The sequence below is a fragment of the Myotis yumanensis genome, unplaced genomic scaffold, assembly GCF_028538775.1.
Source record: "Myotis yumanensis isolate MYYU_CA2020_CCGP unplaced genomic scaffold, mMyoYum1.0.hap1 SCAF_2, whole genome shotgun sequence".
NCBI classification, from domain to species: domain Eukaryota; kingdom Metazoa; phylum Chordata; class Mammalia; order Chiroptera; family Vespertilionidae; genus Myotis; species Myotis yumanensis.
Window position 1 is genome coordinate 66,703,847 of NW_027223753.1, and position 11,591 is coordinate 66,715,437.

General features: G+C 38.3%; 1 pseudogene; it reads left to right on the plus strand.

Annotated features, from left to right (window-relative positions):
- The first annotated feature begins 1,461 nt into the window (after positions 1 to 1,461).
- On the plus strand, positions 1,462 to 2,115 carry LOC139001877 (large ribosomal subunit protein eL15-like; annotated as a pseudogene).
- Positions 2,116 to 11,591: the final 9,476 nt, after the last annotated feature.

The window sequence follows — 11,591 nt, forward strand, 5'->3', positions numbered from 1 at the left end:
GACATGATACCCTTGAGCCTCTGCACCATCTCTGCCTTCCTCTAGACTTTTTGTTTCATGAAATTAAAATAAACCCATCTGACTCAAGCCACTGTTATTTGAGTTTCCTGTTACAAACAGCCGATTTTAATCCCTATTTAGTGAAAGAATAATCATATTGTACATATACCTGAGCTTAGATTCTTCCCACAAATGCTTAAAATGCTCTCTTTTGTAAACTAACATATACTAGTAAGGAGAGCTAAGTGTGTCAAGCACTATCTTAAGGAGTTTGTGTATTTTAATTTATTTGTTCCTCACAAAAATCCTAAGATTTTTTAAAATTTTAAATGTTTTTTAATTTAAATTGTTTTCTAGTTTATTAATATTTAAAATCCAAAAATTTTATTGTGTTCAAACTGTTGAAACAGCTTCAAAGGGTTAATATGGTCAAATTCCCATGGCTTGTCAGAGACTGTTGGAACTTAAACCCAAGCCATCTCATATTTATGTTCATTAGATTGACCACTCTCTTATGCTGCTTCCTTGTCAATGGAAGAAGCACCCTGCAAGCCTACTGATGAATAGGTTCAAAATAGCTTCAGTCAGGAAAAATCAATTTTTCTAAGGGAACGATTCCCAACCCAGCCTTCTAGAACTTCTAGGGTATTCACGCCCACTCATTCATTCATTCATTCAGCCTCTGTTGAACTCCAATTAGGGGCAAGGATAATCCTGGGGATAGAGCAAGCTGTTAAGAAAACCCCTGTCCTATGAGTCAAAGGAATATCAAAAAACCTAAAAATGAAATTTATTTGCTCTGCATTAAAAGCACAGGATGTCATACAAATAGAATAACAAAATAATTATAAGTAAACCTTTATGGAACTCATACTACCTAACAAAAGGAAGATAAACAATCCAATCAAAAAAAAATGGGCAAAAGACCTAAATAGACACTTTTCGAAAGAGTACATAAAGAAGGCCAAGAGACATATGAAAACATGCTCCAAGTCACTAATCATCTGAGAGATGCAAATCAAAAGAACAATGAGGTACCATCTCACACCTGTCAAAATGGCTATCATCAACAAATCAACAAACAACAGTGCTGGTGAGGATGCAGAGAAAAAGGAACCCTTGTGCACTGCTGGTGGGAATGCAGACTGGTGCAGCCACTGTGGAAAACAGTATGGAGTTTCCTCAAAAAATGTAAAATGGAACTCCCATTTGACTCAGTGATCCCACTTCTAGGAATATATCCCAAGAAATCAGAAACACCCATCAGAAAGGATATATGCACCCCTATGTTCATAGCAGCACAATTTACAATAGGTAAGATTTGGAAACAGCCTAAGCACCCATCAGCAGATGAGTGGATTAGAAAGCTGTGGTACATCTACACAATGAAATACTACGCTGCGGTAAAAAAGAAGGAACTCTTGCATTTTCCCTCTGGCCGCAGCCATCAGGTAAACCAAGATGGGCGCTTACAAGTATATCCAGAAGCTATGGAGGAAGAAGCAGTCCGATGCAATGCGCTTCCTTCCCAGGGTGCGCTGCTGGCAGTACCACCAGCTCTCTGCGCTCCACAGGACACTCCCCCTCCGCAACCCCACCTGCCCGACAAAGTGCACAGGCTGGGCTACAAGGCCAAGCAAGGTTATGTCATATATCAGATTTGTGTGTGCTCTGATGGCTGCAAACGCCCTGTTCCTAAGGGTGCAACCTACGGCAAGCCTGTCCGTCATGGTGTTAACCAGCTAAAGTTTGCTCAAAGTCTTCAATCTGTTGCTGAGGAGCATGCTGGACGCCACTGTGGGGCTCTGAGGGTCCTGAATTCTTACTGGGTTGGTGAAGATTCCCCGTAAAAATAACCTCAAATTCTTTGAGGTTATCTTCATTGTTCTATTCCATAAGGCTATTGGAAGAAATCCTGACACTCAGTGTATCACCAACCCAGTCCACAAGCACAGGGCTGACATCTGCGGGCGCAAGAGCCGTGGCCTTGGGAAGGGCCACAAGTTCCACCACACTATTCTCGCTGTGCAGCTTGGAGAAGGCACAATACTCTCCAGCTCCATCGTTACCGCTAATATAAGTAATGTTTGTAAAATCCTTACCTAATAAACAATTTAGGACAGTCAGAAAAAGAAGAAGAAGAAGAAGAAAAGGAGGAGGAGGAGGAGGAGGAGGAGGAGGAGGAGGAGGGGAAGGGGAAGGGGAAGGGAGGGGAAGGGGGAGGGGGAGGGGAAGGGGAAGGGGAAGGGGAAGGGGAAGGGGAAGGGGAAGGGGAAGGAGAAGAAAGAAACTCTTACCATTTGCAACAGCATGGATGGACCTGGAGAGCATTATGCTAAGCGAAATAAGCCAGTCGGAGAAAGATAAATATCATATGATCTCATTCATTTGTGGAATATAATGAACAATATAAACTGATGAACAAAAATAGAGCCAGAGGAAAAAAGTATTCTAGAATATAATAGAAGCAATCCTGTTATTTGCAGATTTTTAATATTTCCTACAACTTTTGTGATACCATACTAAATTAGTACAATTTTGGTAATATTACTATACTTAAAATTCTTTTATTCTTGAAATATTAATATTTATTGCATATAATAGTATATGTAAGATCATTTTTCTTGAACAATTGGTGTTTATTGCATGTAACATTATCATATTTAAAATCGTTTTTCTTAAAATAAAGAAAAAACTGAAAAAAATCAAACCTTTACTACCAGGGTATCTTAATTGTAAAGAGAGGTTGAAAATCACCTCTTTAAAGAATAGACAGAGTCTAAAGGAGTCTGCCTTCATTATAACTAGGTCCTATGTACTATCCCCCAGAGTTCATTCTACACTAGATTTTCAAGTCTCCCGTCACAAGAATTAAAAGGCATTGGGCCCAAACATGTTCTTTATTGTTTTAAGGGTTTCCATCTATGTGCATTTTTACTAGTTGGGTGTTTGAGAGGCTACAAACCAAATTTCAAAAACTTAAAATACCATTAACTTACCATGAACCTACTTTTTCATTTCCCTTGCCCTCACCTCTCCTCTTTCCTCTACACAGGATCTCTGTGTGCCTATGTGGGTGAGTGACTAGCAAGCACCAAACTACGTTGATCTTGTTCTTTTGTTCCACAGAAGATTAAGCTCTGCTCTTCAACAACAGACTACAGGCTGGCAAAACCAAGCAGCACACAGAATATCACACTCTCTTAGGCAGCAACAAATTTTATGAACTTTAAATGACCCCTAACGACTTTGGGGGAGAAAATCCCAACTAATGCAATCAGCACTTTGGGAGAGAATTTTCTCGATCATAAAAAAATGTTCTATGTTTATACCGTTCAATACAGTAGCCACTAATAATGGCAATGGAGCATTTGAAATATGGCTAGTACGACAGAGACTGAATTTTTAATTTCATTTCATTGTGATTAATTTAAAATCCACATTTGGTTGGTGGCTACCAGACTGGTCATCACGAACAAATAAGAGAAAGATTTCCCATTATTTAAAAATAATCTTAATGGCAGTTGATTGCTAAAATTTTTAACTGACATTTTTTCATAAAACAATAATTGCATAATCCCATTTTAGGACTTCTAATGCTAATAGAAAACATGGAAGTAATTTGATTTATTATAAAATCATATTTTCTTCTTAAGTGGCAATTGTAGATTTCAGAGCTTAGTTCATTAATGCCACAAAGCCTTAATTTAAAGTGTTTACATTTACTAGTGCAAGATTTGGGGACAAGTAGGTCTTAGTATTCAAGATGACACTCTACCAAAAGACAGAAAAAAGGCAATTCGGTTTATTAATGAATTAATAGATAAACAAAGTGTGATATATTCATACAATAGAATGTTATTCACCTTTAAAAAGAAAGGAAATTCTGATACATGCATGAATGAACCTTGAAGACTATGCTAAATGAAATAAGGCAGTCACAGAGGACAAATTCCATATGATTCCACTTATATGAGGTACCTAGAGTAGTCAAATTTATAAAGACATAAAGTGGAATCGTGGTTGCCAGGGGCTGGAGAAAAGGGGTAATGGGGTGTGATTGTTTAATGGGTACAGTTTCAGTGGGGAAGAGGAAAAGGTCTGGAGATGGATGGTGGTGAAAATTGCACAGAAATGTGAATGTACTTAATGCCACAGAACTATACACTTAAAAATGGTGGAAAAGATAAATCTTATGTTTTGTGTGCTTTACCACAATAAGAAGTTGTTTAATAATTCTACAAAAGTAAAAAATGTTTCAGATGATGAGCTCTTACAGAGCAAATCACCTACTACAATGTAGTTAACCTTCAGTCTGACCAAAGCTCATGAAGAAAAAAAAGAGCTCAATCCTAGCTGGTTTGTCTCTGTGGACAGAGTGTTGATCTGTGGACTGAAGTGTCCCAGGTTTGATTCTGATCAAGGACACATGACCCGGCTGCAGGCTCGATCCCCAGTAGGGCATGTGCAGAAGGCAGCTGATCAATGATTTTCTCTCTCATCATTGATGTTTCTATCTCTCTCTCCCTCTCCTTTCCTCTATGAAATCGATAAATATATATTTTTTAAAAAGAGCTCAGATTCAGCAAATAGTAGAGAATTCAAGATTCCTAATAACTCAGACATTCTGCTTAACTTGATTCTGTGTGACTGGGTTCAGTAAAATCTTCCTCAGTAGGATTGGCCTACACAAATATTGACTTGCCTGAGTACAAACCACTGAGTGCAAGTGATAACAGATATTCAGGTCTAACTTACAAATTTCCAATGACAGAATAGACACACTATGTGGAGGAGGAGAGAGCTGTCATCCCAGCACCTGTTAGATTGTGTAGGCAAAGGTCCTGTCTATGGTGCTCACAGTTGGAACTCTAAGACCCAGAACACACCTTTATGTAGTAGACATTCAATAAATATATTGATTGAACAAATAAGTGGAAATAATGAATGACTAAAATGAGCGAATGAATGAATAAATAGCAAAGAATTCAAATTTGAGCCTGAACTGGATCCTCACATATTCCACCTGGTCAGGAAAACTAATGAGACATTAGACCTGAATTCTATTTACATGTGGAACTGAGAAATAATTCCAAGGGAAGCATCGAGCATATAGGCTTGATTCAATAACAATGTTTCAACCATCAGAGAATGATTTTGTGTACATCAAGGTTTGTGTTATTCAGAATTGTCTTTCAGCCAAAACCGGTTTGGCTCGGTGGATAGAGCATCTGCCTGCAGACTGAAAGGTCCCAGGTTTGATTCTGGTCAGTGTGCTCGGTTGCGGGCACATCCCCAGTGGGAGGTGTGCAGGAGGCAGCTGATCGATGTTTCTCTCTCATCGATGTTTCTAACTCTCTATCCCTCTCCCTTCCTCTCTGTAAAAAAAAATCAATAAAAATATTTTTTTAAAAAAAAAGAATTGTCTTTCATCTCATCACCCGCAGTCTTGTAGTGAGTCCTAAGGAAAGAAGGAGCCATGTAGAAAAGCTAATTCACTAAAATGTTTATAGCATGTTGAAAGCCCTCATTAGTACTTCAATAAGACCAAAGATTGGAAGTGGTAAGAGATTTATAATGTAGCAGATGGCTGGTGGCTTTAGTTAGCACCAATGACTTTAGTGTCATTGGTACAGACATAAGGCTGTACCAATAGCTGGGGAGAGGAAGCTTTGAGAGTGACTAGCACTCATACTTGACAAAGACCTCAGTGCCCTCAAAATGGACACCAGTGGACACATCCTTTGTGAAATGCCTACCTACAGTTTCATGGATTTTCAAGTTTTCCATAGTTGAGGTCTAAAAGAATGTTCACAAACATGAAATGCAAATTAAAGACTTTTCAGAAATATTTGGGGGAATTTTTGTGGAATCCTGGAGGTAGATGAAGGTAAAATTTCAATAATTATTGATACTGTCATTGTGCCGCTAAGTTGATATTAACAGAGAATGACATACTTACACTTGAACCCCATGGCAGAGAACATTTAATGGTCCCATTCTTGAGGCACAAAGAAAAAAGGGATGGGACATTCCTACTCTTCTTTGTATCTATGAGTGACCATGTGACTCAGTTCTAGCCGAAGAATTGAGCAGAGTAAAATATCCCCCCACTCCAGGGGATGTTTGACAAGTCTAGAGTCATTTTGGGTTGTCACAACTTGAGGGAAGTGGGATATTACTGGCACCCAGTAGAGGCCAGGGATGCTGCTAAACTTCCTCCAATGCACAGAAAGAACATCCTCCCACAATGAAAAACTATCTGACCCAGAATGTCAATAGTGAAAATGTTGACAAATTCTGACTTAAAGGGAAGAGACATAATCTCCCCTTCTTTGCCCCTTCTGTCAGGTTGTAATTGAGACATAGGTGTAATGTATGTTGGATCACAGAGATGGAAGCAACACCCTGGAGATGACAGAGCAAGATGTGAGTCGGGTCCTTCATAATTTCACAGTGCGGAGTCACCTTACCATCTCAGACTTTACATGATAGTGGAAAAAAACGTCTATCTTGTTTAATATACTGTTATTTTGAATCTCTATTACATGTACCTGAAACTATATTCTAACCAATACAGAAGCTAAACTTGACTGAGAGTCCTTTTAGGGGAAATGCCAAATAAAAAGAGAAGGGAAAAAATTCAAGGTGGCAAAAATATTTTCTTTGCTATTTAACTTCATTTTCCCCATTCATCTGCTAGCAGAACTGGGGGGAGGGGGGATCCTGCCATCCCAATTCTCTGCAAGTCAGTTGGATGGGAATGATCCCACTCCCAACCTCTATAGAGGACCCTGATTGACTTAAGCAAAACCTTACAACCCCAACTTCCTGGCCATGGTGACTGGATCTAAGAAAGAAAAGCTTTCACTGTTTCACTGGATTTTGTAGATGAAGGTATGACGCTTAAAAATGCTGCTGCCATCTTATCTCATTAAAGAAGGAATCCAAACATGAAGCTGACACAAACAGAAAGTGTTGAAAAGTGATGAGAACCCAGCATTTGATCCTCCCAGATCAAACTGCATCTATGACAAGCCCTACCTCTGCCCCTGTCAAATATATGAGCCAATAATGCTTTGCTTACACAAACTTAAGTTAAGTATTCTGTGACTTGCACGTGAAAGATTCCTAAGAGATAGAGAAAGTTTTATGGTAGAAAAAATTCTTATAAGAGAAGTTTCACTCTTATGACCTTTTCATTTCACTGAAGGGTTTGCACATCATATGCAAAGTTGCCTATAAGAGGAAAACAATTACAACAGAAGTTTTGCCATTGCCTGAGGGTATATGTAGTAGGGGAAGTGGATATAAAGAGATTTGAATCATTAATGTTCCTCTTAGACTTTGGAAGTAGCATTACTACTTTCATACAGAACATTCCTGCTTTTCTCCACAATACCTAACCCAGGTATTCAATAATCAGATTGGCGTAGGATTCATTTTTCCTTTATGTTATTCTTCTTGTGATTAGTGGTTAGTCAAAGCTGGAGAAGCTTAGCAATCATTCTGATTATGTTTGATTGCTCAGTTTCCCTAGGAATCATAAGCTGTCAGCCCTTTGTAAATAGAAGTTTGTATTTTGATTTTTTTTTAATTCCACTTTATTTGTCCTTTTTTTAGTCCTTAGCTACAGATTCTCATGTTTCTTAACGATTGTCTAGAAGCTTCTTTTGTGCTCAACTATCAAATTCAGGAGATAATCATGTTTTCCAGACTCATCTACTCTAACAATAAAATGTCAGAAAGGAGCTATTGCAGGTGATAGTGGCAATGTTTCAGATTAGAAGGCTTGATCACTTAAGTTAGATAATTTGAATCTGTGTTGAGTCTTAGTTGCCTTGTTATCCTACATTGTATTTAGCCTTTGTGGTTGTTCTTGATCTTCATATTTTATTGTGGTCATGTAGCTCCTGATTCTAATATGAAGAGACCATTGCTGTCCCAGGACTAGCCTATATTCCGTTTAATAGCTATGATTTAATAGCTGGATTAGCTAGGGAAAGGTAATTAACCCCTCTGACACCCAGTTTTCTCTTCTTTAAAATGAAAAGACATGGGAGTATTGTTATTGAGTTATTAATTATCTGATAATTATAGTGTTTCAATTCAAACTGCCATGTTTTGCCCTAGCTGGTTTGGCTCAGTAAGTAGAGAGTCAGCCTGCAGACTGAAGGGTCCAGGTTTGATTCAGGTGAAGGGCACATGCCTGGGTTGCAGGCTCCATCCCCAGAGGAGGGCATGCAGGAGGCGGCCGATCAATGATTTTCATCATTGATGTTTCTATCTCTCTCTCCCTCTCCCTTCCTCTCTGAAATCAATAAATATATATATATATTTTTTTTAAACTGCCATGTTTTAAAAACCAAAAGCTTTGAAGTCTTAGTAATCCACTGCCCAAAGATTTGTTTGTAAACAAGACAAAGAGAGCTTCCAGGAATGGTGCAATTCAATCAACTTAAGACTTCAGGCCAAAAAATAGCTGCAAATAGGTAAACCACACACTTTTCGCTCTTCAGATATTCTATGGAACTAGTTACTACATTGTTCATAAATAAGTTGAGTGGAAAGTTCTTACATGGCAGAAAAGCTACCTTGAAATTTTTGTTGACTTACACTGCTCTTGTCTTGGGAAGTTGGCACACAGTGTTTTCTCTACTTATAACATTCTATCACCTCTCTTTGCCCTGCTATTACCCATACTACCCATGAGGCCTTAAAGTATTTCCCATATTTTCCCATGAGAGCTGAAGCATTAGTTCTTGGCATAGACGTCATTTTTTTTGTGAAAAACCTTTCTTACCCACCTCTCGACCTAATCTAACCATCCCACAGTTCCCTTTCAATTACAGACTTTATCAATCTAAATTTTAATTGTCTATTTACTATTTACTCAAGAATGTAAGTTCCATGAGGACAGAGACCATATCTGTTATAGAAAATATTGAGTGCTTTAAAAAGGAGAGAGGAATCAGATAGATGAATAGTTGAAACCTAGAAGGATAGCTTGATACAGTAAATCTCCTGATTGCCCTTTGCAAATCTGAAAGATGACCAGCCCACCTATGATTGCAAAATATTTTTAGTTTTCAAAGGATTTCACATGTATTACTTTATATTACCTTCTGAGCAAGAAAGTACACAAAGGAAGATCTATCCTTTAAAATATGAGTGGAGGGATTGAACAAAAAAGAAAAAAAGAGAGAAAGAACTCATGGACACCACAGACAACAGTGTGGTGATTGTGGAGTGGTGGGGGGAAGATGGAGTTAGAGGTGGAAGAGGTTATCAGGGGGATAAATGGTAATGAAAAAATAAAATAAAGACAATAAAGAAATGATAAGAAAGTACAGAGAGTTTAAAATGCCTTAAGAAAATATAGCTGGATAAATATATAACTCCAGATTTATTCTGTTAATCCATGCTCTTTTCAAAGCTTTGAAGCTCAAGGGCTGTAGTAATAAGGAAGGCCACTGAGAAACCTATGGAGTGTGGCTCTCCATACACAACAAGAAGGTATTCTCCTGCCATCTTAAAATCTTCAATTTGCATTAGTAAAAATGAAGACATATTCAAGGATATTGTCAAGAAAATAAACTACGTGAATTGAAAATGACCAACCTGTAAACATATATGATTGCTTAGACTGCACATAATGGCCATGTGTTTTGCATAATGTTTTCTAAGGGACTGTGGGTTGCAGTTTTGATTAATTGTACTGATTCTCCAACTTGGAATCAAACTGAGAGCCATATAATTCTTAGGCCTTTTTCATGACCTTTATAAAGCAACCTTCTTTGGAGGTCTTGAAAATGACTTTCAAAATGTGAAATTAGTTTTCTTTCTAATCCCCTAGAGCCTAATGCAGTGAATTTCATCATGCAATGTTGATTAAAAATGCTGAAATGAGTCGCAATGTAATTAGAAATTTCTTTGTCCAAATCAAGCCCCACGAACTACAACTAGCACTGGTTCAATCTATAAAAACCAGTCCATTCTTCCTGATGCTGAAGATTAATTTTGGCATGGAGACATAAAAAAATCTCATAACTTTAGGTATATTTATTAGTCAGTCAGCTTTTTTTTTTTTTAGGTAAATGGTGGTAAAGGATCTTAGACAATTTGGCAGCTTATACAAAAACATAGTAGCAGAGAACAAGAAATATTATGAGAGCTGCAGAAAAGCCAATATGGCTGAAATACATGTAAGAAAATGAAGAAACTTTTACTCTCTGAGCAACTGGTTAAATAATTTCCCTAGGAGTGTAACACTAAACTTTTAAAGAAAGATTTTAATAAGCAACTTGGGATGAGAGGTGAGACCTTAGGGACATATTCAAGCTAAAAATGATGGCAATAAGCAAGAATGGAATCTAGAAACAGAGTTTTGTTGAGTCCTTGGATGGATTTGGGAATGTACACTTACAAACAGACACTGGGGCAAAGCCAAATTGTTCAATATAAGAAAGAGATGAGGCCGAAACCAGTTTGGCTCAGTGGCTAGAGCGTCGGCCTGCAGACTGAAAGGTCCCAGGTTCGATTCCGGTCAAGGGCATGTACCTTGGTTGCAGGCACATCCCCAGTGGGAGGTGTGCAGGAGGCAGCTGATTGATGTTTCTCATCAATGTTTCTAACTCTCTATCTCTCTCCCTTCCTCTCTGTAAAAAATTAATAAAATATATTTTAAAAAGGAGAGATGAGTATAAAGAGCCTGGGGTGGGGGGGGGGGGGGGGGGTACAAGTAGATCCAGGAAGCCTGTTTTATCTTGGGGCAAAAGTAAAGACACACACAAAAATATCCTAGAAGTGCCACCGCTGAGAAGAAACTTGGTAGAAAAAATGTCAAATAGTCAAATGGTAAAGTGGGGGTTGTTGCTATACCACATGTGATAAGTCTCCTCTTCATCTCCCTGGTGAATTCCATGTTTCCACTAAGACTTTTGTAGAAGTAGATTTGGGAAAGAGAATGTGAAGACATGCACGAGTTCCATGTCCATGAGGGTATAAAATAAAAACAAAGGCTGCTTTTATAGAGGGGACAGCTAACATCTGGGCTTAGGTACAATGTAAGAGGAAAGTTAGAAGGGGATGAGTCTAGAAAAATAAGGACAATTTTATGAGAGGCCATGTGAGCCATCTTAAAAAGTGTGCTCCTTATCTTAGGGCAAATAAGGGACAGTTCTAAAAATTTTAAGAAGAAAGACAGCCTCTGATTTATAGTTTAGAAGCGTTGCTCTAGCACTAATTCAAAGAATGGGGTAAGGGAAGCGATGATAGAGGAAAAAGGAAAGCTCAAAAGCTTTACCACACCCTAAGCAAGAACTGATCATGGCCTGCACTGTTTAAAGCAGCAGAGAAGAGGGAGAGAATAGGACAATCTAGTTAGAATCGGTGCGTTTTGATGATTGGTTAGATGTAAAAGAAAGGATGACCTTTCCGGTTTGCCCAGGACTGAAAGTTTTCCCAACATGTGAGACTTTTAGTTTTAAAATTGGGACAGCTTCAGGCAAACCATTTTCACAGGATTACAGGAGTTCCACAGATGTGGAACCAAGAAAATCCTGGGCAAACTAGAATGAATCAGGGGTTGA